At 41.5% G+C, this 16,524-nt stretch overlaps 1 protein-coding gene across 11 annotated transcripts in view; it reads left to right on the plus strand.

Moving 5' to 3' along the window:
- The window catches only part of LOC138761898 (contactin-associated protein-like 5), a 1,131,905-nt gene that overhangs the window by 15,165 nt on the left and 1,100,216 nt on the right, over nucleotides 1–16,524 (plus strand). The window lies entirely within an intron of this gene.

A 16,524-nucleotide genomic window follows, 5' to 3' on the forward strand; every position in this document is an offset into this window, starting at 1 on the left:
CAGATATGATGGTGACGTTTTAGAGGCTTCTAGAAGAAGACACATTTTGTGGGGAATGGAAGGATACAGATCACATACAGGGAGATGCAGTTAAAAGTTGGCATTGTGTCAGCACAGATGTCATGGGCCAAAAGGCCATGTCAGCTTAGATCAAATATAAATAAAGCGAGTGCAACATAACTATATTAGCTTTGCAAAGCGGGTTCTCTCTTACACGAGAAGACCGGCGGTAACCTACAACAGGGCCTCTCTGCAAGAAAGCCCATACGCAGAGGGGCACAAGACTTTTTATCATTTAGCTTCCCATTCTACAGCCTGTTTACGACTATTCACATAATCTGCGGACTTCAGCAAAACATCTAGTACGAGTTTTGAGAACAGCATGGCCTTCCTGTGCTACTAAAAGAAAACGATTTCTTCAGCAGATTCTCGTATTTTCCTATAAAAAATATTTCTGCCTTACTGCTGAAATTTATAGAAAAAAAAGAAGCAAATCTATACAATCTAGTGTTACGAGCCCAGACGACCCCAAAACCCAGCAGCAATAGTTATTCACCAAGATAAATGGTTACTTAAACAAAAGTTGCTTTTAATTATCTTTAAACATGAAAACAGAATCACACTTTAACTTATCATTATTGACTTAACTAACTTAACTTAAACCCCTTCTAATTCTAGACTCATGTGCATGTAATGTGTGTGCAAGTTTAGAAAAGTTCTTTGGTTCACAGTCCAATCTCACCTCTCACTCCTCCAAATTCACTGGTTGCAGGCAATTCTTGTACTGTGCACAGGATTTAACATTTATAAAGTTCACCAGGCTTTGGTGCTTGAAAGGTAAATGGTTACCGCTCAGGGAGGTTGTCGCTTTTCAGAGAGAGATTTGTTGAACACTGGACCCCCAGCCACTTCAGTGTCTTGCCAAAGAAACTTGCCCCCTCAGGGTTCTCCAGATGATAACCTCTTTCTTTCCAAGTGAAACACAAGACAGCCAGTCCTCTCCTCTTGCATGAACCACAAGTGCTTTGACCAGGCTGAACTAAGAACTCACAACCTGTCTTCCAAATGGGGTTTTCCACAAGCTTGCCAACTTGTCTTCTTCCAGTCCCAGCTGCTGTTGCTGACTGTAACACTGTAGAACTGCTGCTTGTAAAACCACATGACCCTCTTAGAACAGCAAGTTCCAGTGCAGACAAATTGTGACTCCGACAAGCTTTCATCTGTTGCCTTTTTGTAAACAACAATCCATTAGTGAAGTCTCTTAGGCATTCTCCAAAGTGTTTGCAAAGACAGTTAGCCCCAACATGTCTAGCAAGGGGAAGAGCTCCAGTATTTTAAATAAGAACTGTTTTAAAGAACTGTCACACTATCCTTCTCTCTTTATCATTCCATAATAACTTATTTGGTTGCTGGAATAGTTTGGTCTTTAAACACAATCGGATCATATAAAAGAGCCGCAAGATCACCACAACCAATAAAATAATAGCCAGGACATGTAGGCCCTGAATGAATGTTTGTCCACTACCAATATGGTCCGGGGGTGGGGGGGGGGGTGCAGCTGATTTAGAACTATTCCCCTATTTTCTGGACATCGTGTATTCGTTCTCTTATGTGGTCTGCCAAATGGGTGATATTTCAGCGCCATCAGGGATGTTGGTGACATTTGACGTTGCTTTCCCTATAAAGTAGCCAAATTGATCACAATGGCCCATTTCTGTCCTATTTTAATTTCCTCTGCACATAGATGTACTTCCTATAGTGTAACTGTTCAGTTTAAAATAGGGGGCTGTCTTAGACCGATCATAGTAAGGCTTATACCAATTATTAATTAAATATTTAGCAGGTTAGCATTCAGATGTTTTTTTATAATGGTGATAGTTTAATTAGAGTGGCATTTCCAGGCCTGATGCTCTGTCTGATTAAATGGTATTGCTATCATGAGGACTCCCTGATCATTATAAGTTGGCACTTGGGTGCAGGCTCAACATTGAGGCACGTTCATGTTAAAACTATATATCAGGGACATACGTAGCTAAGTGTTGTCATGCCATTCTCGTTTCGACCTTAAGGATAGTGAACCTGCTTGGAAATTTAATTCCACACATTCTTTTGCCTTGTGTACCACGAACAGTAGTCAGGAAAATGACAAGAATACCTGAAAAATAATGAGCATTACTTCAGTCATTCACTTGTGTTGTCCTTTGCTCTTGGCAGAGCGATGTTGTTGTTCTTCTATGGAACCCATCCTTTTGCAGTCTGTGTGATAGATCCATCGAGGCTATCCTTCTACCTTTACTGCAGTGTGTAGCACTTGGAAGTGGCCCTTCCCCTGTGGTTCCAGCTTTTCTGACCCCAATTCTTGATCAGGACATTGTCTCCTGCCTCAAGTCGGAGTTGACCCCCTTCCGATTCCTCGCAATAGATGTGGTGTACCTGCAAATGTAAAAACTGAAATATTTTATTTAGTTCTTTGACATACTGAATTAATTCTTCTCCCAGGGACAGCAAATCACATACTGTGATTTTCCTGGACTGTGCTCCCCAAGGGGTTGCCCAAAAATGATCTCTGCAGGTGATGAGCCATTGCCCAGTCATAGAGTGATCCGTATTTCAAATAATGTCAAGGGCAGCACCTTTGGCTAATTTAGTCCAGTTTCTTCTGCTAACTTAGTAAGTTTAATTTTCAACATTTTATTGGCCTGTTCCACAATTCCTGCTGCCCGTGGCTGATGGGAGAGCTACGTTGTCTGAGCTTGTTGTTTTGGGCAGACCGAACCAGAGTATTATTTCCCATAATAGTACTTTTACTGTAATTAGTGCAGTTATTGTGTGTAGTGCATATGGTCTCTATTCATTGACTAAAAACATCTATTATTACTAAACAATTTTTTGTAACTATGTACACATGGTAACTCGATTAAAGTCAAACTGAAAGCATGAAAATGGTCCATCTGACAAGGGTGTTTGTCCAGGGGCATACCCTTTCCAGGGTATGTTTTTTACATATCATGCAGCCTTTCTCTCTGCTGCGATAATTTTGGGTGCCATTATGTTTGCAATGGCACTTCCACCATTCCCTCCTTGCCAATATGGGTACAAGTATGGATGTAATCCAGCAAGAGTGGTAGAAATCTATGCTATAATCTATCACATATTGGAAGGGCTGAGTGGCCCACAATGTTGTGCTGACCTAATAACCAAACCAAGCAACTGCTTACAATTTCTCCACTGCATAACCCTCCATTTTTCTCAGTTCAATGTACCTATCTTAAAAGATCTTATTGTACCTGCCTACGGCATCATTGCTGGAAGAGCATTTCATGCACCCACCATCCCACCATTTTGTGGGTGGTGGGGGGGGGGGGGGAAGATAAACTTGCCTCTTACATTGCCCCAACCAATACTTCCAAACACCTTTATATAAAAAGAAAAGCCTCCTCATGTGAGCCATTTCATCCCCGCAAGAAAGCTTCCAGTGATCAATGGAAAAAACACACCAAAATTCTAGTGGAGGTCTCGCAGAGTCCATAGGAGATGAAGATTATCTTGCCGATGTTTCAGGCATGAGGGTTTCTTCAAGGATGTGATCAGTGCCTATTGTGCTCCTCTATCAGGTCACCCCACATCATCAAGTTCATTCAATCTATTTCCCCCCAAGATATACTCTCCAATCAGGTAGCATCCTTTAAATTTCCTCTGCACCCTTTTCTATAGGATCCACATCCTTCCTGAAAAGAGATTACACAATATTCCAATTGGGGTCTGAGTAAGGTCTCATACAGCTGCAACATTAATATTCCTGGTGAGATATAACTACGTCTTGTAGAGCTGCAACTTTAACATTCTTCATGGGGTGTAACTTGTGTCTTGTTTTACAAAGTTAGTCATCTTGATGTGGTGACTTCTATGGTGTCACGCTGACCCAGTGTCGGATGCCATCAGATAATTTCAGATTGCTCTCTGGTACCTTGAAACAAACCAATCAGTTGAGCTGTCGGTTGCATTGAAGAACATTTAAAGGGTGAATTCATCAACCAAAATGCATAATTTGAAAATTGTACAAAACCTAAGGATTCACAATTTTATTCACATAGAATATCATAATCCCAACAGATAAAAGGAATAGAATTTTGAAATAACATGCAGGGATAACAATAACAGGATTAACTCATTTAAGGACTCCTATTTTGTACTTTATAAATTTATTTTCCTCTGAATTGCAGTTTACGTATGTACGTTGAGTACAGTTTTTTTGCACTTCCAATAAGTGGGGATTTTTGCCTCGCCCATATGCAAAAGAACCTCCGGGTTGAATGAGATGTCATAAGAACATAAGAAATAGGAGCAGGAGTAGGCCATCCGACCCATCGAGCCTGCTCCACCCTTCAATAAGATCATGGTCTCAACTCCACCTACCTGCCTTGTCCCCATATCCCTTAATTTCTTTTTTATGTAAAAATCTAACTGAACCTTAAATATGTTTAATGAAGTAGCCTCAACTGCTTCCCTGGTAGAGCATTCCACAGATTCACTAATCTCTGGAAGAACAGTTTAAGTCTAATTACCTGAATCTTGAGGCTGTGTCCCCTAGTTCTGGTATGTATGTTCTCTGACAATGAATCTGAACAATATAATGAGGAATTCTGTACTTGATGTTTGACAGAGTATTTTGAAAACTTGGTTGTATGACTTCTGTCGACTTGATGCTTCTTGTGCATTTTTTAATGTTTTCCTCATTTGCCGACAGCAGTAAAAACATCTACACCAGCACACCCAATAAAATAATGGATCACTGCCAGCAAAGTTTGGATTCCCTCACGCAAGTGCAATATGCATCTTTCCGCAATTGCTACTTTCGTGGTCTACTGACGCTGACATTAAACAACAGCAAAATGCAGGCTAATGTTTGTGTTGGGTCCTTAAGAACCTTAATTATAAGCTATATTTTTCACAGCACTTTGCGAGTACTTTTTGTGTTGCAGTGTACAAGGTTAAGTAGAGAGAATCTGACTAATGCAGCGAGAAATTAAATCCTGCGGTACCTTGGTCAGTGGACATCACAAGAAGCAATGATCTAATCTGCACAGCTCAGTAGGTCATGGAAAGAATAGATGACTGTAACCAATTGTCTCTGGTTTAATTTTTCTGATTAAATTGATACATTGTGCATAAATTGGAGATGTTTTCCATTAAGAGTGAATTTTTGTAGGACCCAAATACAGAAGTAGAACTTTGTGATATTGATAGACACTAATGGAAAGTTTAACAGTTTTTATTCTGTGCGCAACTGAGTGCTGTTGGATATAGCATTTATACAGTGAAGGCTCTCAGCCACCACCAAAATAATTGAATAGGTTGTGACGGCACACTATTAGGCAGTTGAACCGGCCCCGCTTGTAACACATGCGGCGGGGCAGCTGGACAAAATGGCACCGTTGGAAGTTACCCCTTCAACCTCGGTACCGGGCTCAGAAGCCCACGCTTGGAGACCCACGTGACGCCCTGGTGTCATCAGTGCCCCCAGTGCGGTTCTCAGCCAGGTCCGGGTTGGGAGTATAAGGTCAGCCAGGCAGCCTGCAATAAATCAGTTCTGCTCACTGAGCTCAACCCGTCTGGTTGTGTGTTCTTTCAGTGAGCAGTGTAGCTGCCGCTAAAAGGTATAATTTTATCTGATGCAAAAAATAAATTCAAATTAGAGTTTATTGTCATCTAATTGTACCTGTGCATATACCACTGCACTTCCTAAGAATACTGAAGCAGAGCAGGCTACCGGCCACGATTATATCAACCTTCTATCAGAGCTCTGTCAAGAGCATCCTGGCGAGCTGCATGACAGTGTGGTATGTTTGCTGCAGAGAAATGGATTGAAGTCAATCCATTGGACCACCAGAGTGGCAGAGAGGATCGCTGGAGTCCCCATCTTTCTCCCCCGCCTTCCCTCACTGCCCCGCAAGCATTGATGTGATACTGGATTGTTGTCTGAAGAGGGCATGCAAAATCATTAGCCCCTTGTGTCATGAATTAACTGGGACAGAGTCCAGTGGAAAAGGAAAACTGTCAGCATGCCGGCGTCAAATGATGTCATTTTACAGTGGGGATTAACCACGTCAACCCCTACTTGTATACCTGGTGTCAGCTAATGCCAACGTGCTGTTGAAACCAGTAGAAAAAGGACTGCAGGAAGTTGCCCATTTCCATTTAAAAGTAGAATACTCTGATCCCTGGATGCGTGGTGTCCCAGTTAAGGGTGGCCCAGTAGAAATGCCACAAAGGACTTCCTATCCCGGGACACTGTCCAGCTGATTAACTGGGATGCCAGTGGGAAAGGAGCTATTGAGGACTCCTTCCACCCTCACACAGCATTTTTCAGTGTTTCCATCAGGAAAGTGATAATGGTGTATCAGTGCTAGCACCACCAGGCTGAGGAATAGTTTCTTCCAACGGGCAGTGAGAATACTGAACGAGCAAAGGAAATGCTCACACTAAACATAAAAGACTCTCATAATCATGAACCAGCATCTACCTACCTGCCTACCTACTTATCTGTAATACCTGTCCTGCAGATGTACTGTTTGTCTGCATGTTATATCTGGTTGTATGTTTGTTTTTTTCTGCACTAGAGAACATTGGTTCGTTGGGTTGCACTTGTTCAATCAGATGACAATAAGCATGACTTAAAAATTTATTGTTATCTGTTTGTACATATCTCCGGAACATGGTGCCCAAGTACAGACACAGTATATCCTGCCCACAAATTGCATGTTTCCATCGAGATCCAAAATAAATAGCTATAGTATTGAAAAATAATTAATTTAATCCATTTATTAGAGCACATCCAAAACTCGAACCTTACCCCAATTTTTTATCATTTCCCAATCACCCAGTAACTTTGTCCTCTCATATTGTTTGACAATGGCCCAATTTAAAATGGACAAACTTGTTTATTGAAATCCCTTGTAGTCTTCATATGAGGAGCAGGATAGGTCATAGCCCATCAAGGTTACCTGCTCATCGATTAGCATCTTAGCTAATCTGCCTCATCTTTTCTCTGATCAATCCCCATAGTTCTCTACTCTCTGGGCATTCAATCATTTATCCCCACATTAAATACCCCATGATGATCTATCCCAGCCATTCTCAACTTTTTTAGGTTATTTCCCCCACCCCCGGACTCTGCTCAAGGTTTATGGGGCCCTTCTCTGTAAAGCATTGAAGTTTTGGTTTCTTCTGCACTTCTCTCCTCCTGACTATGTTTAAAAAAAAAAAAAAAAAATCAAAGTAGTTATGTGAGATGAAAATAAAACAAGGGATTCGCTTAAATGTGTTGTGATCCGCTTGCGGTTGGGGTAGGGAGGTAATGGCTGGTCTAGCCCCTCCGATCTACCAGAGTGGAGAATTTCCAATGTTTGTGATCCTCTGCAAGAGGTTGTCCTTAAGCATCCTAATTTTAAATCTTGCAACTCTGCGGAGACTGTCTCGTGGGAGCCAGGTATTGGACCAGGATTTGTGAGGGCACTGATGGAGAGCAGGGCTCCCATAGGGCCTCTGGTGTTGGCAGCTTCTTAATCATATCAGGGTTTTGGAACCAGGGCCAAGGAAAGTAACTTGAAATTCTGAAGCTCCGGTTCACTGCTGGAATGGATAGGAGGTTGTGTGGCTGCAGTGGTTATGGGAGTGCAGTAGGCAACGGCATCACAGTCGACATCTCTAAAGTTACTCTCGTTGACTTTTCTTTTTCTTCCTAGTGGGGGTGCTGGGCCATTGGTGACCCTTTTTATGGTTTTACAGGTTTTTAAAAAAAAAAAAATGTGTAATTATGTACATGATAATAATGGGACCTAACCCTTTGTTTCCTCATTCAGATGCTTCCACTTGTGGAAATATCTTGCCATCTATCCTGTTATCTCTTTAACGGGAAACCCCTCATTATCTTCTCCATTATTCTTTGCTTCAGTGAAGAAGCTTTCCTTCAGCACCTTTAGTTCCGTTTAAATTTGGAATTCCTCTTCTAATTTTTTTCTTTTTTTAAATCACTCCATAAAACCTGTTGCTCAGACCAGAACTGTATTTGCCTTTAGATTTGGCTGAACAAGATGGTTATAAGGCAGCAATAGTACAATGCCACTGATAAGATTCCGTATTTATCTCCAGTTACTTCTGAAAACCTGCCAATCTATTAATGGAACCATACCACCATCGGCTCAATCTCTTTTCCAGAAGATGAGAGTTTGAGAACACAAACCTCCAGATTCACGAACAGCATCTTTTTGTTGTGATCAGGCTCTTGAAAAGACTCCATGATGATGAGCCAGAATGATTTAACTGTACTTCTCTCTGCATCCTGCACTTTGTCACAGCACCCAGTACTTTCTGACTTGAACCCTACATTTTGTACAATTATCGCACTATCTTGTCATTCCTTTGTATGAGTTAACTTTCCTGGATGGCATATAAAACAAAGCATTTGACAATAACTTTGTACACATGACAATAATAATAAAGAAAATTCAATCAGTGAGGGTCTGCAAATGTCAGAATCTGGAGCCAAAAGCAAGCTGCTGGAAGAAGTTGGGTAAGGGCAGCTTTTGTGCAAGAAAAGGGACCTTGTAAAAGAATGATAATGTGTTTGCTGTCATATACATTGTACAGTCTACATGTGCACTGAAATCTTCATTAAAAAAAATTACATAATGTACATAATTTGAATTATTACCAGAGAGATGGAGAATAAAATGTTATCCGAGAGCAAGAAATAAAGTGGCTGCAGTAGTACAGACAGACCTTTTGTGGTGTCAGCAGTCCCTGACTAGTGTAACTAGATGAAGTTCATGAGCTGAAATAAACTCTTGAACTTCGAGGTGCTATTTTTCAGGCTTCTTGGGTAGCAGTGAGAAGAGGTTATGACCAGGATGATGCGGTTCTATACGATACTGGTTGCCTTCTTAAAACGATGCCTCACTTGAATGTTCTCACTGGATGAGAGGTGATGGACCTGGTTATTTTTGTTACCTTCAATCTTTTAATTAAAAAAAATTAGACATACAGCATGATAACGGGCCTTTTTGGCCCACAAATCCACGCCACCCAATTTATACCCAATTAATATACACCCCTAGTACATTTTGAATGGTGGGAGGAAACTGGAGCCCCTGGAGAAAACCCATGCAAACACTGAGAACATGCAAACTCCTTACAGTCAGTGTGGGATTCTAACTCCAGTTCCAATCATTGGCGCTGTAAAGGCATTGAGCAAATTGCTGCACCAACCATAACGCAAGATCTTGAACTGAATCATCGACCCCTTTCCCTCCATAGATGCTGCCCTCAACCATTGAGTTCCTCCAGCAGCTCATTTCTGTCAGTGATTTGAACATTGCCAAGCAATTTCTTTACTCGACTGTGGGTCAGCTTTTGCTTTTAATTATTTGAACGCCCTTCAAAAGGTAGTGATAAGGTGAAGGCTTTCTTGTGCATTTGCCCAAGAGCTGTAGTGGAGAGAACAATGAAGGAGGGCCAGCAATGTATTTTTTTGTCATTGGTATGTGATCTGAAGGAGAAATTGCTGAGGGCAATGTTCCGTCTCCTTCTTGGTGATAATCTCTGTAGGTCTGGGAGGTGCCTTGGTAATTTTGTAGACCACATTCATTTCAACCACTGTATGCTGTTTGGAACCTAAAATATAATAGCCAATGACGTTGAACCAACCTCTATAAGCCTGCTCAACAAACTAAATCTTTCCTATCTCACACTCATAACCCTCAAGCATTCAGTGTGACTGATGGGTGACAAATAAGCAAGCTGGTTTGTTTTCTGGATGGTGTTTAAACTTCTGTTGACAATATCTTCATCCCGGCAAGTGGAAACTATTCCAATTTGTGCTTTGTGGTATGTGTCAAAACCTCATGGTGTTGGGAGGTGAGTCACTCCTTGCAGATAACCTGGCCTCTTGAAGCCAAAATAACTTAAGGGTCATCTGATCGAGTTTCAAGTCAATGGTGACCCCTGGTCAACTGATGGCTCACTGGTGTCGAGGATAAGTAAGTGTTGCGTCTCTTTGGAGATGGTCATTGCCTGGTACTTTTGTGATGCAAAAGTTGGCTGCCATTTATCAGACCATGCCTCAATAATTAATTTTAATTCATTTTAATTTAATTCAGTTGTAGCATGGTAACAGTCCCTTCCAGCACTCAAGCCTGTGTTGTCCAAATACATCATTAACCTACAAACTCCATGTGTTTCTGGAGGGTGGGAAAAACCTGGAGCAGTTGAAAGAAACCTAGACTAGTCATGGGGAGAAGTTCCAAACTTCTTACAGTGCCAGATTCAACTTCAGGTCGCTGGTGTTGTCATAGCATTGTGCTAACTGCTATGCTATTGGTCAATTTTTTGTTGCATGTGCAATAATGAGATAAAATAAAAGCAATATTAGGCAATTCTGCCCTTCATTCAATACTATTATGGCTGATCCCCAGTGGCCTCATCCCCCGTTCTATGCCAGTTCTCTGTAACCCACAATATGCTAATTTTTCAAATAGATATCCAAACAAACTGGCCTAAACTAGCCTTCCAGATACCTTACAGCTATGAACAACATTCAGAATTCCAGTACTTCTTTACCCTTTGAGCTAAGGAGGGACAAGCTACTTTATTATGTACATTGACCTAAGCTATTTTACCGAAGCAAAATATAATCTGCTGGAAGAATTCTGCAGGTCAAATAGCATCAGTTTTTAGAATGCTCCATATATCAGGCCCTCTCTCCTCCACACCTTGTCCAGATGAAAGGTTTTGACCCACAATATTGACTGCTCTTGTTCTCCCACTTGTGCTGCATGACCAGATGAGTTCTTCCAGTAAATTGTATTTCGTTAAACAAGAAAATCTGCTGGGGTTGAGTGTAGCACACAAAAGTGCTGGAGAAATTTAGTAGCACCTAAAGGAAGTATTGTAACCAATGTAACCTTCTACTTCCTATGGCAAAGTGCTAGGGCCTGAAATGTTGGTGTCCTTTTTCCTTCCTATGGATGCTGCATTACCTGCTGAGTTTCTCCAGTGTATTGCAGATTGTGTTTAGCATCGGATTCCAGGATCTACATTTAGCTGTGTGTCTTTTTTTTATGGAATCTTGTCACCCATTACATTTAGTAATTTTCCCTCCTCCCAGGTGGTTTAAGATAGGAAATTAATCACTTGACTCAAGATGGTAATTGTTCAAAATTTAGATTTATTGTCAGAGTACAAATGTGACATCACATACAACCCGGAGATTCTTTTTCTTGTAGGCCAGGCAGGATTTTTACATCTTGCACTCAAGAAAATATAGGTATACAAAAGTGAGAAAGTAAACAAGAAAGAGGTAAAAGCAAACTGCACTACAGAAAGTAAATATTCAATAATAAATGACGTGCAAAGTAAAAGTCCTTAAATAAATCTTTGAATGTAGTTTTTTTTTGAGTCTGATATTGGAAGGGTAGTAATTAATCCTGAACCTGGTGGTATGAGTATTGTGACACCCTGTACTTCTTTCCTGATGGCAGCAAGTGAGGTCAGAGCATGTCCTTGGTTGGTGTGAATTTTTGACAATAGCTGCTGCTCTCTGACTGCAGCATACCATGTATATTTTCTCGATGGTGGGGAGAATTTTGCCTGTGATATTAAATTTAAATGCTAAATTTAGACATATAGCATGGATACAGGCCCATGAGCCTAATTACACCCAATTAATCTACAGCCCCTCCCCAGTACATTTTGAAAAGTGGGAGGAAACCAGAGCACCCAAGGAAAATACATGCAGACATGGGAATAGTGTAAATGAGACAGCATGGGATTCGAACACAAATTCCTATTACTGGTGTTGTAACAGTGTTGCGCTAACCACTAGGCTAACTGTGTCCACTACCTTTTGCAGGGTTTTTTTACTCAGATATTGGTGCCCCTTCCCAGCCTATGATGCAGCCAGGTAGAACAGTTTCCGCTACTCATCTGTAGAAGTTTGCCAATGTTTTTGATGTCTTGCCATGCCTGCACCAACTCCTGAAGATTAAAGGAACTGGTGTGCTTTCTTCACCATAACATTAGTATGTTGGGTCCAGGAAATTTCTTCCGAAATAATTACTCCCAGAAATTTAAGTTTGCTTACCCTCTCCACCATGATTCCTACCCCCACCTCCCCCCAAATGATCATTCATACACCTCTGGTTTTCCCTCCTGAAGTTCTCAAAACCAGATGGTTGGTTTTGGTGACATTGAGTGTGAGGTTGTTGTTAGCATGTTGACTCTTCACCCACTTTTTAAATGATTTGGATGTTCATGATTACACCTGCACTTCAGCAAGTTAGCAATTTCTTGACACCTGAACTGGCCCACATTTATTCAGTGTTTGGGAAGAGTGCCAAGGCTATGCTTGTCCCACACAATAATAAAGCACAAAAATCCAACCCAACTATCCCTCGTAGAATCAATTAATTATTTTGGCCTGTTATGGCTCCAGGCAGGCAGGAGGGCCAATCTCTTTCCCCGAAGAGCATCAGGATCCTTACTGTTATCCTCGAGCTTCGCATCTATTTTTGTCAAAATTTTATCTTTTTTTGACAAATGTAAATCATTCAAATTTAATTCACAGGAGCTGGAATTGAACCAATATTACTGAGTTTGTTCAGCCTCTTGAGCCATCCTCCACAAACTTAACTGCTGTACATCATGCCATTTCTTGCATTTAACTTGCATTTGTATTAAATCTGCATGGAATCTTTGAATGAAGGAGACTGGTTCTTGCTGAGGTGTTCCTGATCACTGTGCTTTTCTGTTCCTCTTTGCTTCCCATGCTTCTGCCCCTTGTGTTTTTGCATTTCAAGTAGCCTTCGAAATCACACCAGGGTAATTGCTCCTGAAGGACAATATGTCACAAAGTTATTTCAGGAAATAAAATGTAGAATTCTTTCAAGCTGATCAATATCTTGATTTAGAGAGATCTCTAAACACTTATAAATGTTGTCAGTGATGCAAAGAGTTGCATTTGCAAAGCCAGGGAAGTGTCTGAAAATGGTACAAAACTATAAAACTGTCGGTACAGGGGGCCATTTGGCCCATCAAATCAGTGCTAAAGAGGTCACACTTTTCTTCCTTCCTGCTAGGTTCTTCATTGGAAAGCATGAACATAAGAAATAGGAGCAGAGTAGGCCATCCAGGCCATTGAGCTAGATCCGCCAATCATTGTTATCACACCAAATCTGGTGACAGGCTCATCACCCACCTGCCTTTTTCCCCCATATCCCTTAATTCCCTTACTATGCAAAAATCTATCTAACCTTGTCTTAAATATATTTAGAGGTAGCCTCCACTGCTTCGATGGGCAGCAAATTCCCCAGATTCACTGCCCTCTGGGAAAAGCAGTTCCTCCTCTTTCCCATCCTAAATCTACTACCCTGAGACTATAACCCCCTAGTTCTAGTCTCCAACACCAATGGACAAATACTTACCTTCCTCTATCGTCTCTGTGCCTTTCATAATTTTATAATTTCTCTAAGATCCACTCTCACTTTTCTAAATTCCAGCGAGTACAGTGAAGTTGCACCACCAGATGCAAGTGCAGTTTCTTTACTGCTGCTATCAGTTTCCTGGGTGAATCTCAAAATAGTATTGCCTCTTTTGGCTCTCATCTCACTCGCTAGCTCTGTACTGCGTTTCTATTTGCTGTGTGTCTGTATGGGTTGACTGGCTAGATGGCATGCAGTATGACCTTTTCACAGTACAGTAAAAACGTCTCCAGAATGGAGGACCATCGCCTTCCCAAGATCGTGTTATATGGCGAGCTCTCCACTGGCCACCGTGACAGAGGTGCACCAAAGAAAAGGTACAAGGACTGCCTAAAGAAATCTCTTGGTGCCTGCCACATTGACCACCGCCAGTGGGCTGATAACGCCTCAAACCGTGCATCTTGGCGCCTCACAGTTTGGCGGGCAGCAACCTCCTTTGAAGAAGACCGCAGAGCCCACCTCACTGACAAAAGGCAAAGGAGGAAAAACCCAACACCCAACCCCAACCAACCAATTTTCCCCTGCAACCGCTGCAACCGTGTCTGCCTGTCCCGCATCGGACTTGTCAGCCACAAACGAGCCTGCAGCTGACGTGGACTTTTAACCCCTCCATAAATCTTCGTCCGCGAAGCCAAGCCAAAGAAAAAGAAAGAAAACTCCTCCAGAATTCAAGCAACCAGCAACCTCGAGCAAACAGCAGAAAAATTGGGTAAATAAATATTGAAATTAAACTAAATTTAAAAAATATCAAAATAAAAGTTTAAAATTGTAAAGGTAAACATTCACTGAAGTAACACAGCAACCTTTGGTGAAGATGGGAGCAAATATTCAGCCAGTGGAATGCCTTGGTTGTGCTTTGTTTGTTGCAGCTTTTTAAATAAAGTTGTGCTTGAATAAGGATGAAGAGCTGGGCGATGCTGCTTGCAGTTGTGGCGACTCTCTTAAAGGGTCTTCTTATCCCAGCTTTGTATATTAATATATTATAAACTATATTAGTAAGACTTTATCTGTAACGAGGAATAGGGAGGTTAATTATCTATAGTGTTATTGTTCTTCTTTCGGCAGCTCCGTGGAGGAACCTGTAGATGCAGCAGCAGTTAAATGTTTTCAAAGAATGTGACTGAAAATAAAGTATAATTCTTTCAGGTTTATATATTCATTCAAGTGAAATTTGTTCAGTGTCAGTATATCATCGTATTTTTGTCTTTTAAACCATTTATTCTTAATGTCGGTGTGTGAGTTAGGCAGTCTTGGAGTGAGTCTCAAGCAACCAGAAAGCTCACTTATCCACAAATCACCAAACCTCATCGGTGCCGGATATCAGATGTTTTACTGCACTTTGGTACAAAGGACAATGGATTAGAAAACATCTGTTTGCTGGTTCCCTTTGCTCCAACTGTGCAGATGTGCCTGAAGCCTTAATGTTGACTGCCTATTGCTTTCTGTGCCTACTGTGTGAAAAATTAAATGATCTTGGGTAGGATTAGTACAAGAAGGTTGTTTGTTGTTGCAGCTTTGATTGGGTTGAAGGGCATGTTTCCCGCACCATCCCTTTCTGTGAAGCCAGTGAGATGCTTAATTACCCTACCAAAGGCCTTCATGAAATCCAATGCTCGATCTCTTCTGCTATCAGAAAATGCAAACAGACACACAAATGCTGGAAGAACTCTGCCAGTCACATAGCATCCATAAGAGTTTAAAATATTGCTGACATTTTGGGCCTGAGTCGTTCTTCAAGGTATAAGTAAAGAACAGGAAGGCGTCAGAATAAAGAATGACTTCAGGGAGGGGTCCAGACCAACAAAAGGTGTTGATTGGAAAAGCATTGTGGGTTTCAGTATAGTCAGGAAGTCCTCTTCAATGACACCATGACACTGAGTTATGTTCCCACAAGTAGCTTTTATTAAAATATCAGGGAAAGGTTTTGTCAAGGCAACGATTGTCAAGGAGTGTGCACAGACTCATTTGTAAATGTACAAGTAGGGTCATCTCCTTGACCCTCCTCAAACCTGCTTTGTGAAGGAACCATTGAAGGAATTAAGGGATTCAAGGGTGAGCTTGTCATTGGCAGATAAAGTATTTGCTCCAAGCTCACGAATCAGCCAATACAGCAGGAATGAAACTGACTCAGCAGAAATGAGGGGTGAACTCTCAGCAAACTTGTTATTGCAGTGGCCATTGGCAACAACCAACCCCTGTGCTCAGGATATTATGAACTATGGGAGGACGGTTCCTGGAAATGGGTCATTTGTTTCCACAGGACAAAGTGGGAATGTCGCGGAAGTGTTTAATGTCAGCATTTGTTCAGTGCACGGGAGCACAAGGGTAACTTGTTTCCATCACCATGCAATGGGTTTCCAATTACCAACGAGTGTTTTGCAGACTTGCACAACCAGGTCAAGAAGTTGACTGGCTTCTCTCATACTTGTTTCTCTTCCTTGTTTGACCTTTATGTTGGGCAGACTCAGTTCATTGTTTAATGCACAAAAATGCTGGAGAAACTGAGCAGGTCATGCAGCATTCTTTATGTAACAAAGGTACATAATCAATGTTTCGAGCTTGAGACCTCTGTCAAGGAATGAACAAAAAGCAGGCAGGCGCCCTGAATAAAATGGTTAGGGAAGGGGAATATAAAGGAACACCGACCACCAGCAAGGTGGATATGGGTGGGAGGGCAGAAGAAAATAAAGTTGAGAAGTGATCAGGGGAGGGAGTAGCTCTCTGAATGAAGGGAGGTGGTGGGGAGCTGGAGAAAAGGAGACATAGGTATAGGGAGACTAGTAAGGGCCTAAAGGGAACTGAAAAAGTCATTCAGAAAGTTCTATCTTTCCCCATCCATCTGTTTCCTTCCTGCAGCTCTACTCTGTGTAGTTCTGGTCACCCAGCTATAGGAAGGACATAAATCTCCTCTACATCTTTCTAATTATTTAACAGGATGTTACTGAGATGAGAGGTCTTGAGTTATAGGGAGAAGTTTGATAGTCTGGTT

The sequence above is a fragment of the Narcine bancroftii genome, chromosome 4 (genome assembly GCF_036971445.1).
Source record: "Narcine bancroftii isolate sNarBan1 chromosome 4, sNarBan1.hap1, whole genome shotgun sequence".
NCBI lineage: Eukaryota > Metazoa > Chordata > Chondrichthyes > Torpediniformes > Narcinidae > Narcine > Narcine bancroftii.